General features: G+C 48.1%; 1 protein-coding gene and 1 long non-coding RNA gene across 4 annotated transcripts in view; both read left to right on the top strand.

Moving 5' to 3' along the window:
- The window catches only part of LOC139748126 (uncharacterized), a 465,017-nt gene that overhangs the window by 312,145 nt on the left and 140,004 nt on the right, over positions 1 to 12,868 (top strand). The gene's annotated exons all lie outside the window — the stretch shown is intronic.
- On the top strand, positions 3,095 to 7,198 carry LOC139748127 (uncharacterized). The gene is made up of 2 exons (XR_011712538.1): positions 3,095 to 6,445; positions 6,493 to 7,198. It is a non-coding gene; the product is annotated as an uncharacterized lncRNA (long non-coding RNA).

Below are 12,868 nucleotides of genomic sequence, written 5' to 3'. Positions count from 1 at the left end.
TACACTTGTGTTGCCTCGACTCCACCTTGTATATATGTACCATGCCCTTACTTATATGCCTGAACACACACACACACACACACACACACACACACACACCCAACACACACACACACACACACACACACACACACACACACACACACACACACACACACACACACACAGCCTATGCCAGGTACCTATTTATCGACCCGCCCCGAGGGGAGGATGAACACCTGGGTCTGATGTGGGCCCACTGCCATGCCCAAGGTTCGAACTGATGTGGATTCTCCTGCAGCCCAAGGCGGCTCTACAATCAGTAGCAGAGAACGTATGGACACCTTTGAAGCGAGCCGTTCTTTGACGACACTGTATACGTACACGTATGTATACATTAACGTATGTATACATACGTATATGTATATGTCTGTCATCCCGTGGGTCCATCTCCCATTTAAAGATGGCTGACAGATGGCTACTGAGGTTGGGAGGTGACCACCGGGGACATTTCAGGAAGTCTCAGCAGTTTATTGTGGAGTTGGGACGGTTTGAATGTGTCAGGGTCAGAGCAGGTCAACACCACTCCTGCTGTGTGGGTGGGTCATCACATGAAATATGTTGACCTTCAGGAAGTACGTCATCAGCGAGGAAGCGTCAAGAACAGAGGACTGAGCCTTTGTGGGAATATCCTCACTTGGCCCCTTTCTCTGTTCCTTCTTTTGGAAAAGTAAAAACAGGAGGGGAGGATTTCCAGCTCCCCGCTCCTTCCCCTTTTAGTCGCCTTCTACGACACGCAGGAAATATGGAGGAAGTATTCTTTCTCCCCTATCCCCAGTGATGATATATGAGATGTTTGAGGACAATGTGTGGTATGAGGTGGTTTGATCGAGTAAGTAACGTAAGGGTAAGAGAGATGTGTGGAAATAAAAAGAGCGTGGTTGAGAGAGCAGAAGAGGGTGTTTTGAAATGGTTTGGGCACATGGAGAGAATGAGTGAGGAAAGATTGACCAAGAGGATATATGTGTCGGAGGTGATGGGAACGAGGAGAAGTGGGAGACCAAATTGGAGGTGGAAAGATGGAGTGAAAAAGATTTTGTGTGATCGGGGCCTGAACATGCAGGAGGGTGAAAGGAGGGCAAGGAATAGAGTGAATTGGATCGATGTGGTATACCGGGGTTGACGTGCTGTCAGTGGATTGAATCAAGGCATGTGAAGCGTCTGGGGTAAACCATGGAAAGCTGTGTAGGTATTGTATATTTGCGTGTGTGGACGTATGTATATACATGTGTATAGGGGTGGGTTGGGCCATTTCTTTCGTCTGTTTCCTTGCGCTACCTCGCAAACGCGGGAGACAGCGACAAAGCAAAAAAAAAGAAAAAAAAAAAAAATATATATATATATATATATATATATATATATATATATATATATATATATATATATATATATATATATATATATATATATAAAGCTTCGTTTATACAGAGGATTGAATCGTTCTTGTATGGAGTTCTGCTCTCACTTCTGGGATGGTTCTAGCTCGGCTTCCTTACTTGACAGAGTTGAGTCGAAAGCGGTCCGACTTATGAAGTCTCCCAGGCTAACTTCCAAACTTGACCCCCTTGCCCAACGCCGCAATGTTGCTTCACTTTCCCTCTTCTGTTGGTATTACTTTGGTTTTTGTACCCGAGAGCTGGCTGCTGCGTCACATGATTATTCTGTGGCCATCGGCAACTCAAGGGCAGGCTGTAATGATAGCTGTTTCTTTCCCTACATGTCGAAGCTTTGGAATTCTCTGCCTTCCCATGTCTTTCCCAATACCCTCTCATGTCTTTCCCAATACCCTCTCATGTCTTTCCCAATACCCTCTCATGTCTTTCCCAATACCCTCTCATGTCTTTCCCAATACCCTCTCAAGTCTTTCCCAATACCCTCTCATGTCTTTCCCAATACCCTCTCATGTCTTTCCCAATACCCTCTCATGTCTTTCCCAGTAACTGTAACTTGGCACATTTTAAAAGACAGGTTTTTCACTTCCTCCAGAATTCGTAAATACTTTCCCTTGTCTCTTCTACAAAGGCTGGACCTGTCAGCCTTGATTACTAAGGCTGGACCTGTCAGCCTTGATTACTAAGGCTGGACCTGTCAGCCTTGATTACTAAGGCTGGGCCTGTCAGCCTTGATTACTAAGGCTGGACCTGTCAGTCTTGATTACTAAGGCTGGACCTGTCAGCCTTGATTACTAAGGCTGGACCTGTCAGCCTTGATTACTAAGGCTGGGCCTGTCAGTCTTGATTACTAAGGCTGGACCTGTCAGCCTTGATTACTAAGGCTGGACCTGTCAGCCTTGATTACTAAGGCTGGACCTGTCAGCCTTGATTACTAAGGCTGGACCTGTCAGCCTTGATTACTAAGGCTGGACCTGTCAGCCTTGATTACTAAGGCTGGACCTGTCAGCCGTGATTACTAAGGCTGGACCTGTCAGCCTTGATTACTAAGGCTGGACCTGTCAGTCTTGATTACTAAGGCTGGACCTGTCAGCCTTGATTACTAAGGCTGGACCTGTCAGCCTTGATTACTAAGGCTGGACCTGTCAGCCTTGATTACTAAGGCTGGACCTGTCAGTCTTGATTACTAAGGCTGGACCTGTCAGCCTTGATTACTAAGGCTGGGCCTGTCTGCCTTGATTACTAAGGCTGGACCTGTCAGCCTTGATTACTAAGGCTGGACCTGTCAGTCTTGATTACTAAGGCTGGACCTGTCAGTCTTGATTACTAAGGCTGGACCTGTCAGCCTTGATTACTAAGGCTGGACTTGTCAGCCTTGATTACTAAGGCTGGGCCTGTCAGCCTTGATTACTAAGGCTGGACTTGTCAGCCTTGATTACTAAGGCTGGACCTGTCAGCCTTGATTACTAAGGCTGGACCTGTCAGTCTTGATTACTAAGGCTGGACCTGTCAGTCTTGATTACTAAGGCTGGACCTGTCAGCCTTGATTACTAAGGCTGGACCTGTCAGCCTTGATTACTAAGGCTGGACCTGTCAGCCTTGATTACTAAGGCTGGACCTGTCAGTCTTGATTACTAAGGCTGGACCTGTCAGCCTTGATTACTAAGGCTGGGCCTGTCAGCCTTGATTACTAAGGCTGGACCTGTCAGCCTTGATTACTAAGGCTGGACCTGTCAGCCTTGATTACCCTCATCATTTTTAAACTAATATATGATGTTCGCCTTCATTGTCTCATACCTTAGTTTATCCCATTCAAACCATTACCACAATAGTTATATTTCTTATCCATTCTGACAAGTTCCTTTAGTAATTTCATGATGATAATGGTCTAGCGTTGTTCTCTCCTTACCTATTTCGATGGTTGGCTCTCTACCGACGTCGTTAGGCTGGCTTGAAACCAAAAAGGTTGGTCTCTTCCATCATGGGCAAATGTAAGGCCTTTAGCCTCTCCCCCGTAACGCAATCTTAATTCTGGTTCCGTCTTGGTTGCCCTCTTCTGTTACCTCTTCGTATATTTGATGTGTAGTGACCAACTGGAGAAGCATATCTTAGGGTTGGTTTAATGTCGGATGAGAACAGCGAGCTGAATATTTCCTTACCCATACACATGAATGTGGTTCAGATATTTGCCAGCAGACACTTGGTTTCCTTTACTAGTCTCCCAATGTAGCGGCGGGGTAGAGCAATAACACTCGTCTCTCTCACACACACATGTCTTCAGGTACCTTCCTGCCAGATAGTAATCATATCAAGGCTTTCTTTCACTCCGTCCCGTCCCACTCATTACTGTATCAGTCACTCGTGTTGAGTCTCATCACCCATGTGTACCTCGCCGACTGTGGAGTTTGTATTGGTCCCATTGTAATGTGTTGCAGTCCTCCTCGCGTTTTACCTCCCTCACGATTTTGCCATGATCGACTGACGTGTTCAGGGAGGAATATAGTATATAATGGCAAGTCATTTGCATAGATCAAGAAGGGTAACGGTTCCAGGACAGACCCCTGTGGCACACCACTGGTGACCTCAACCCACTGTGTGAAGGCTCCCCTGACATGCCCACCTTTCTTCCTTTTCGCTAACATAATCTTTCCACTGAAAGAACATCTCATATACTCCTGCCTGAAGATCCGGCTTCTCGGTCACTTCTTGTGAGGGATGTGTCAAATGCTTTCCTGGCAGTGTAGATAGAGGCAGTCCACCTTACATTTTCTTTTGTCTAACTCAGGAATCTAAAAGGTTTCTTACGTATGACCTTCCCACGAAGACGGGTTGCTTCTCACTTAATTCAGTTTCTCCTGTGCAGTAAGTCGTCCAGTTACTTTTTGACTACCTCCTCCAGTACCTTGCTGACCAGACGTGTCATCCAGACCTGTCTGTTGTTCAGCGGCTCCTCCTAGCTTGGTCTCCTCCGCTCCGCTTCGTACTCTACCTTTTTCCAGCGACATCTTGAGGAACACTTGAGGTGGTTTGTCCAGTGAACCTGCACACGTCTGGAGCGCAGCTGGAACTATATCGGAAGATGTGAGGACGCTGCAAGAGGTCTATTGGCTCATGCTAGGCAGGTCCTGAGTCTGTCCACTGTACAACCACCTGCCTGAACACATAAACACATCATCCAACCTTCGTTTAAAGCTACCTTAAGACCCACGTAGCTTCCATTACTGTACTTGACAGCTGCTGCCTCCATAAATCTACTACTTTATTCCTGAACCAATGTTTACCCACATTCGACCTGAATCCAATTTTTTCTAATTTAAATCCATTATTTCTTGTCCTGTCCGGTGACGCCATTCTGAGAACTTCATTCATGTTACCTTTATTAGTGGCTTTCAACCATTTAAAAAAACTTCAGTCATATCCACCTCTAGCTCTCCTCCTCTTAAGTGAGTTTAAATTGAGTCTTTTTAGCCTTCAGGATCATGAGTCTTATAGATATTTCAGTGCTGAGGCGTCTTTTCCATTCCATATCATGTGTGTTGCAACTATGTTGTCTCCCACTGTGTATACACTTTTAAACTTGCGGTTCACTTCCTCTCGTTCTCGTACTTCACCCTCCGTAGCTCAACCTTCTGAATCCTTTATCCTGACCAGTTGATCTTTAACTAACAGTTTGATTCCGATGAATTGATGACAAAGTTCAGGATTATCCCCTGCCTTGTTCACAATGTTCAACGTTTCCTTGTTCCTTCACTCTTATCGTTCTTGTCTTTCGTACATCTTCTAAATCATGAATGGTTGGGTTGTCGCCTGTATTTTCGTGACATAAAACACCGCGAAGCTCACTCGGTTTTTGTCATCTTTTATGGGATCTTTCCCTCTGTCATTCAAGACTAAATGCACACAAATTGATACTCCTTGATTCGTTACGTTCACAAAACCTTACACCATAATTGCCCTGGTTCTTAACTGCTGACCCTCAGTCATGGAGCTGTGTAACGCGTGCACCATTATATCCCCTCCTTCAGTCAGGTTTTCTGCTCCTATTGTGATCATACCCTCGTTTACCACGTAGTTAACCAGTACGTGTCCCATTTCTCCATGAGGTGTATCATGTGTGGTGCTCACAACATCTCTGCCTCGTATGTGTGTGGATATGAGATCTAGGAGTAATGGTGTATCGTCGCCTCTCATCTTAATGTGATCCTTGACATGTTTAAGGTATACGAATGTTACTAACAACTTGTTTCTCCAAGACTCTCCGTCTCCGTGAGTGTCCAGAGTCCCCCAGTGTGTGTGTTTATAACTAACTTCTCCCCCATACTTTTACATGTCCATACGTCTGTGTTCTACTGCTTCATGTATCCTCGTGATCGTCTCCATGTTGCTATATAACATGTTGTGACTCTTTGGAGTTATATAGACGATTGCATAGCAATAACACCACCGCCACCCTCCTCTTCCTTCATACAGACCCTCTTCCCTGTATGTTTTGTTTGAATGGGAATTTACCAGTAGTTCTTGAAACTGAAAAAGCTCTTTCTTATCAGTGGGCCCCAAGTGCTCCTCCTGTTTTGTCCTGTTGTATCTGTTTGCGTGTATTATATTGAGGGATTATATGATATATTTTAAAAGCTATTGAGTTAAAGACATTTCCTGTTTGTGCCAAGCGTTATCCAGCTCAGTCTGACATTATGATGAAGAGGTGATGTTACATGTGGCTTGGTATACATGGCTGTGGCTTATGCTATAGTGATTATTTTGTATTATTTTTTGGATAATTTTGCGCTTTATTGATTGCTGTGGTGGAGGTATAGAGGCCGTGGAAAGAGCGCTGAGGCCCCAGTGCTGGGCTCATAAGCCTAAATTCTTTAATGCAATCCAATGGTATACGTTGAGGGCGTGATGTGGGGGTTGCTGAGGGAGGCACCAGCAGAGGGAGACCCGTGGTTGGCTGGTAGAGTGGTGGTGCTGGCTGGTAGGGTGGTTGTACTGGCTGGTAGGTGTTGGCTGGTAGGGTGGTGGTGTTGGCTGGTAGGGTGGCTGGTAGGGTGCTGGCTGGTAGGTGGTGGTGTTGGCTGATAGGGTGGCTGGCTGGCCGCCCTCATAGTTGACATTTGCTGGTGTAGGTCGCCAGGCTGACCCCTAGAGACATCTGTCGTATCCCTTACAACACCCCACCACCACCACCTGTCTCCCAGGCGGTCCCCCGTCACTCCACTGTCCACCTGTCACCCAGTCGGTCACTCCACTGTCCTCCTGTCTGACCTTTTCTTTAGTCTCATCGGACCCTTGGCTCTCCTGTCCCTCCGCCCATGCCCACTGGACCTCCTGTCCCTCCACCCATGCCCACTGGCCCTCCTGTCCCTCCACCCATGCCCACTGGACCTCCTGTCCCTCCACCCATGCCCACTGGACCTCCTGTCCCTCCACCCATGCCCACTGGACCTCCTGTCCCTCCACCCATGCCCACTGGCCCTCCTGTCCCTCCACCCATGCCCACTGGACCTCCTGTCCCTCCACCCATGCCCACTGGACCTCCTGTCCCTCCACCCATGCCCGCATGGCCGTCCTATCCTTTCGTCCAGCCTCCTTGCCTCCAGTTTTTCCACCCTATCCCTCCAGACCCTATCCTTCTTTCCACCGATCTTTCCTGGATCTAATTTCCCTCGGGCCTTTATCTATCCTTTTCGCTCCCCCATCCAGCCATCTGACCAGCTGTCCCCACTACATCCAGCCATCTGACCACCTGTCCCCACCACATCCAGCCATCTGACCACCTGTCCCCCACCACATCCAGCCATCTGACCACCTGTCCCCACCACATCCAGCCATCTGACTACCTGTCCCCCACCACATCCAGCCATCTGACCACCTGTCCCCACCACATCCAGCCATCTGACCACCTGTCCCCACCACATCCAGCCATCTGACCATCTGTCCCCACCACATCCAGCCATCTGACCACCTGTCCCCACCACATCCAGCCATCTGACCACCTGTCCCCCACCACATCCAGCCATCTCGTGTCCCACCACCCAGACCCCATCGTGCTGTCTCCTCCCTCAGCCACCAGTGAGCCCTCAGTACACCTTGTCCTCCCCACTCAGTCCTCATTGGTGTCCTGTCCTCCCCACTCAGTTCCCAGTGGGGCTCGTAACCTCCTTAATCAGTCTTCCCCTTGGCCATCTGTCCTCCCCTCTCATTTTCCTAGGGCCTCAAATCCTCCCCACAGTCCCTCTCGGTTTCCTGTCCTCCCAAGTTTGTCCTCTGAGCCTCCTTTCCTCCCCACTCAGTCCTCCTGGGCCTCCTTTCCTCCCCACTCAGTCCTCCTGGGCCTCCTTTCCTCCCCACTCAGTCCTCCTGGGCCTCCTTTCCTCCCCACTCAGTCCTCCTGGGCCTCCTTTCCTTGCCTCCCCACCTCAGTCGCTCCTGGGCCTCCTTTCCTCCCCACTCAGTGCCTCCTGGGCCTCACTTTCCTCCCCACTCAGTCCTCCTGGGCCTCCTTTCCTCCCCACTCAGTCCCTCTTGGCCTCCTTTCCTCCCCACTCAGTCCTCCTGGGCCTCCTTTTCCTCTCCCACTCAGTCCTCCTGGGCTCCTTTCCTCCCCACTACAGTCCCCTGGGCCTCCTTTTCCTCCCCACTCAGTCCTCCTGGGCCTCCTTTCTTTATCAGTCCTCTGGGCCTCTGTCCTCCCCACTCAGTCTCCTAGGGCCTCCTTCCTCCCACTCAGTCCCCTGGGTTTCCTTTCCTCCCCACTCAGTCCCTGGGCCTCCTTTCCTCCCCACTCAGTCCTCCTGGGCCTCCTTTCCTCCCCACTCAGTCCTCCTGGGCCTCCTTTCCTCCCCATTCAGTCCCCTGGGACTCCTTTCCTCCCCACTCAGTCCCCTGGGCCTCCTTTCCTCGCCCACTCAGTCCCCTGGGCCTCCTTTCCTCCCCACTCAGTCCCCCTGGGACTCCTTTCCTCCCCACTCAGTCCCCTGGGCCTCCTTTCCTCCCCACTCAGTCCTCCTGGGCCTCCTTTCCTCCCCACTCAGTCCTCCTGGGCCTCCTTTCCTCCCCACTCAGTCCTCCTGGGCCTCCTTTCCTCCCCACTCAGTCCCCTGGGACTCCTTTCCTCCCCACTCAGTCCCCCTGGGCCTCCTTTCCTCCCCACTCAGTCCTCCTGGGCCTCCTTTCCTCCCCACTCAGTCCCCCTGGGACTCCTTTCCTCCCCACTCAGTCCTCCTGGGCCTCCTTTCCTCCCCACTCAGTCCCCCTGGGACTCCTTTCCTCCCCACTCAGTCCTCCTGGGCCTCCTTTCCTCCCCATTCAGTCCCCCTGGGATTCATATCCTCCCCATTCATTCCCACTCAGTCCCTCTGAACCGTCAAACCTCCCCACAGTCCCCCGGGTCTCCTATCCGCCCCATTCAGTTCTGGGGTCTCCTGTCGTCTCCTTTCAGTCCTCGGAGGACCTTCTGTCCTCCTCCCCACAGAGTCTCCATCAGGCAGCATATCCTCCCACTCAAGTCCCCACCAGGCTTGCTATCGGCCGCTTCGTCCCCCCATGGTCCTGTTGTTCGCCAAGTCCCCTGTTGACCACCCCATTTCAGCCTCGACATTTTCAAGCGCCTGTCTCGGTTATACCATCCTCCACTTGACACGTCCTCCACCTTGTCTCCCTATAACCTATCCACCTGTCCTTCCGCTTCCCACACCCTCCACCCAGTGCTCTGTGACCCCATTTCCCCTCTGGAGTAACGCGTAACCTCGCACAGCTGCGGGTGTGGAGCACAAGTGTCTTGAAACTGATCCAAGATGGGGAAGCTGCGCGAGCCGTCTTGCTGACGATGGTCTGACCTGAGGCATTTTAGTGGCGGTTGTACAATTGCTCCCGAGCGTTTAGATTTTGGCTCTGGTGTCTTCAGGGGTTGTCTCCGTGGCCACAACGTCGGCACGTCCACAAACACTGCATGCCCGCGGAGTGACCACGCTGTCCGACGCACGCCACGCCTTGTGCCGCGCCTCTACAGTTTACACGCCCGGTCACTGGCGTCCACCACACATACCTCACCGCCCTAATTGTTTCTGTACACACACACACACACACACACACACACACACACACACACGGCTCCTGAGGTAATATGCCTGTATATTTGGCTATCTCCATATCGTATATTTTCTCCTTGTGAAGTATGGCAAAAATAATAAAAGTTCGGCCGTTGGCAACTCAAGGGTAGGCCGTTTTGATAACTGTTTCTATCTCTACACCTCGAAGGTTTGGAACTCTCTACCTTCTCAGATTTTTCCCTGGCACATTTTTAAAGACAGCTTTTTCACTTCCTCCAAGTTTCGTTGACCTCTTCATTCCTTCCTTTAAGGCCTGGCCTCGATGTGGGCATCTGTCTGTAACTAAAGTCTTCAAGGTAAACAAATAATCACTTTTCATATACAGCAACGCATCCACGCATCAAGCAAAATGAACCACGTCAGGTTCGCGAGACAGAGAAGTAATCTGGGCCTTCAGTTTGAGACGACGGCTTTACAACTGTTGTGTCCTCTTGAAGGTGGACACCTTCATCTTAGCAACTACAGCAGTGGTGCTGGGATGTTCTTTTGATACTTGTTTAGAATGTTAAGCTTCTCAGATATTTCGGTGAGAATTGTCAAACTTGTGAATGTGGATTTAGGAAGGTTAAGGCTAATATTTCCTTGTTCCCATGTAATGATCACATCGCCAAGGGAGATACAAGAATGAGATAGAAGACTTAGAACAGTCAGCTTATATAGAATGAAGAGCGAAGCTAGAGCGCATTGGTACACAAGTGTTTCCAGTTGCCTGTCATAAAATGTTATTATGTGGACAAGGAACCATTTGCAAATTTGACCAACGACAAAGCTATCCAGTTTGTATAGACTTTCATTAATATTCATGTAACAATTCTTTGTGTATTTGATAAGAGAAGATTCAGTGATATTTCTCTTGGTCAAGGATTCACAGTTGATATCTGAATTAGCGTTACTCCAATCATTACAACAGTCATAATTTTTAACATGATTAAACAAAGCATTTGATTCTTGTCCTGTTCTTATGCTATATTTATGCTGCTTTAGTTTAACATAGAGATCCTTACTAGTCTGCCATATAAAACATATTACAGCTTTGACATGGTGTTCTGTAAACACAGCCCGCAGGATTTTAAATGTTTTTATTAAGATATTCTTTATAGTATTGTTATTCTTGGTATCAAGAGGAGGTTTTGGGTTAAGTCTGTAAAATGATTTCGTTGCCAACTAAAGAAATTTATTAGTGAAAGATCTGGGATACTTAAACTTGTATCCAATAAATTATATCATCTCAAACTCATCATCAGAAATTCTGGACTGCATAAACGTAATGCCCTCAGGAACATGGACTGGAATGTTGATGGTTTAACTCTTGTCATGTAGAGATGAGTGATAATGAATATAAGAGCAAACATTGGAGGGTTTTCTGTATATGCTAAACTTAAACATGTTTCCATCCCTATGAATCATGCAATCTAACAATGGTTACATACAATAAATTTCGACTTCCACAGTAGATTTGATACAAAGTATTAAATTTTTAAGTAAAGGGAGTAATGTTTGTACATTTTCGTTTGCTGGCCAAAGAACATCATTTGCATACCTAAGCCAGATACCTTAGAGGGAAAGATATCCACATGGAATTCATTGAAACAAAGTTGGTATGGCTCGCTGTTTCCGTCCACACACACTGCATACCGTCGCTGTGGTGTCCTGACCCAGGCCATAACATGTGAAGCAGCAGTGCAGCGCGTCAGAAGCAGAACTGGTTGATGGCTGTATCATTAATGATGGGGGGCCATAGTAGTAACCTTCATGATGCTATGTAAGTTGCTGCTGCTCCTCCTGGCATAGGTTCAGCATTTCATACGTCTGGCATACGTAAGGTCGTGGGGTATAGACACACTCCTTGTGATCGTACAGTCGTCTCCAGCGCCTGAAGAAGGCGTTGAAGATTTTCCCGGTGTTGGATGCCCTAAATGACCCTGGCAGTTGACAGCAGGCCACCGTGTGTGTGTGTGTGTGTGTGTGTGTGTGAGGTCAGGGTTGGTGGGAAGGGATAGGTCAAGGGACAGGTCTAGTGTGGTATAGTGACACACGCACTAGTACACACGTAAGACATATAACATGGGCAGGAGTCGGGCGGGAAGGGTAAGTAAGGGGGGGAAATTAATGTCTGGGTGGAATCCCACACGCCAGCGGGCGGCAAAAACGGATACAAAATAACCCATGAACACACACACACACACACACACACACACACACTCACACACACACACACACACACACACACACACACACACACACACACTCTCTCTCTCTCTCTCTCTCTCTCTCTCTCTCTCTCTCTCTCTGTATCTATCTATATGTCCGTCTGTCTATCTATCTATCTATCTATCTATCTATCTATATATATATATATATATATATATATATATATATATATATATATATATATATATATATATATATATATATATGTAAGCTACTGAGATAGAGAAAGATATGTTAATAGGTCTGCGTCGTACACCGTGTATCTCCACATCGAGAGTTCTGGCCAGACGATCATAACTGGTTATGAGTAACAAGTTGTGCTGGGCTGAGCTGGCAAGTCAGGGGTGGGTCGTTGTGGGGGTGTCATGTGTCAGTCAGTGGGAGATGCCGTTAAGAGCAGGCTGTTAGAGGCTGTTTACTCAGATTAACCAACACCACCTCACCCACCCCACCCCACCCCACTTACTCAACACATCAGCTATGTCCGTGGGTGGGTTGTGTGTGTGTCAGCGGGTGGGTGGCTGGTGGGTTGGGTGTGTGGGCTGTGTAGGTTTATCACTGACGAGGGTTAACGTAATCGTCTCGTTATAAACGCTCGTCGAAAATCGTAGACACCATTTCTAGATGGTCCAGATAATTGTAGAATTGTACACATGGTCAAAAAAAAAAAGAAGTATCTTGTCTCTTTTTGTGTGAAACGGTGTGACACTGGACGAAGGATTTTGAGATATGCCCTCTGGTCTGGCCTGACATTTAGCCCTGCTTTCATGATATCGTTACGTATCGATCGCTCGCCACAGCGCCTGTCATTTTGTCATAATGAATGTCATATTAATTTCACATTTCAGTGGAATTAATTGTAAATGGGACTACCATAATTATTGGAAATTTGTCTCCTACTTACCAATACCTGTCGAGACAATATGAACTGTGTTGGTCATTGTGGAATTCATGGGACCCATCCAGGTAGATACATTTTTTGCTCAGTGTACACACACTCAGTATATGTATGGCCCTTGTTAAGGGTACAGATGGTCACTTGTTTGAAAATGACGGTTCCCTCCTTGAATATGGTGATCCGGTCGTTAAACATGATGGTACGGCCCTTGAGCGCAA

The sequence above is a fragment of the Panulirus ornatus genome, chromosome 72, assembly GCF_036320965.1.
Source record: "Panulirus ornatus isolate Po-2019 chromosome 72, ASM3632096v1, whole genome shotgun sequence".
Taxonomy (NCBI): Eukaryota; Metazoa; Arthropoda; class Malacostraca; order Decapoda; family Palinuridae; genus Panulirus; species Panulirus ornatus.
This window is presented reverse-complemented; position numbering and strand designations above follow the sequence as displayed.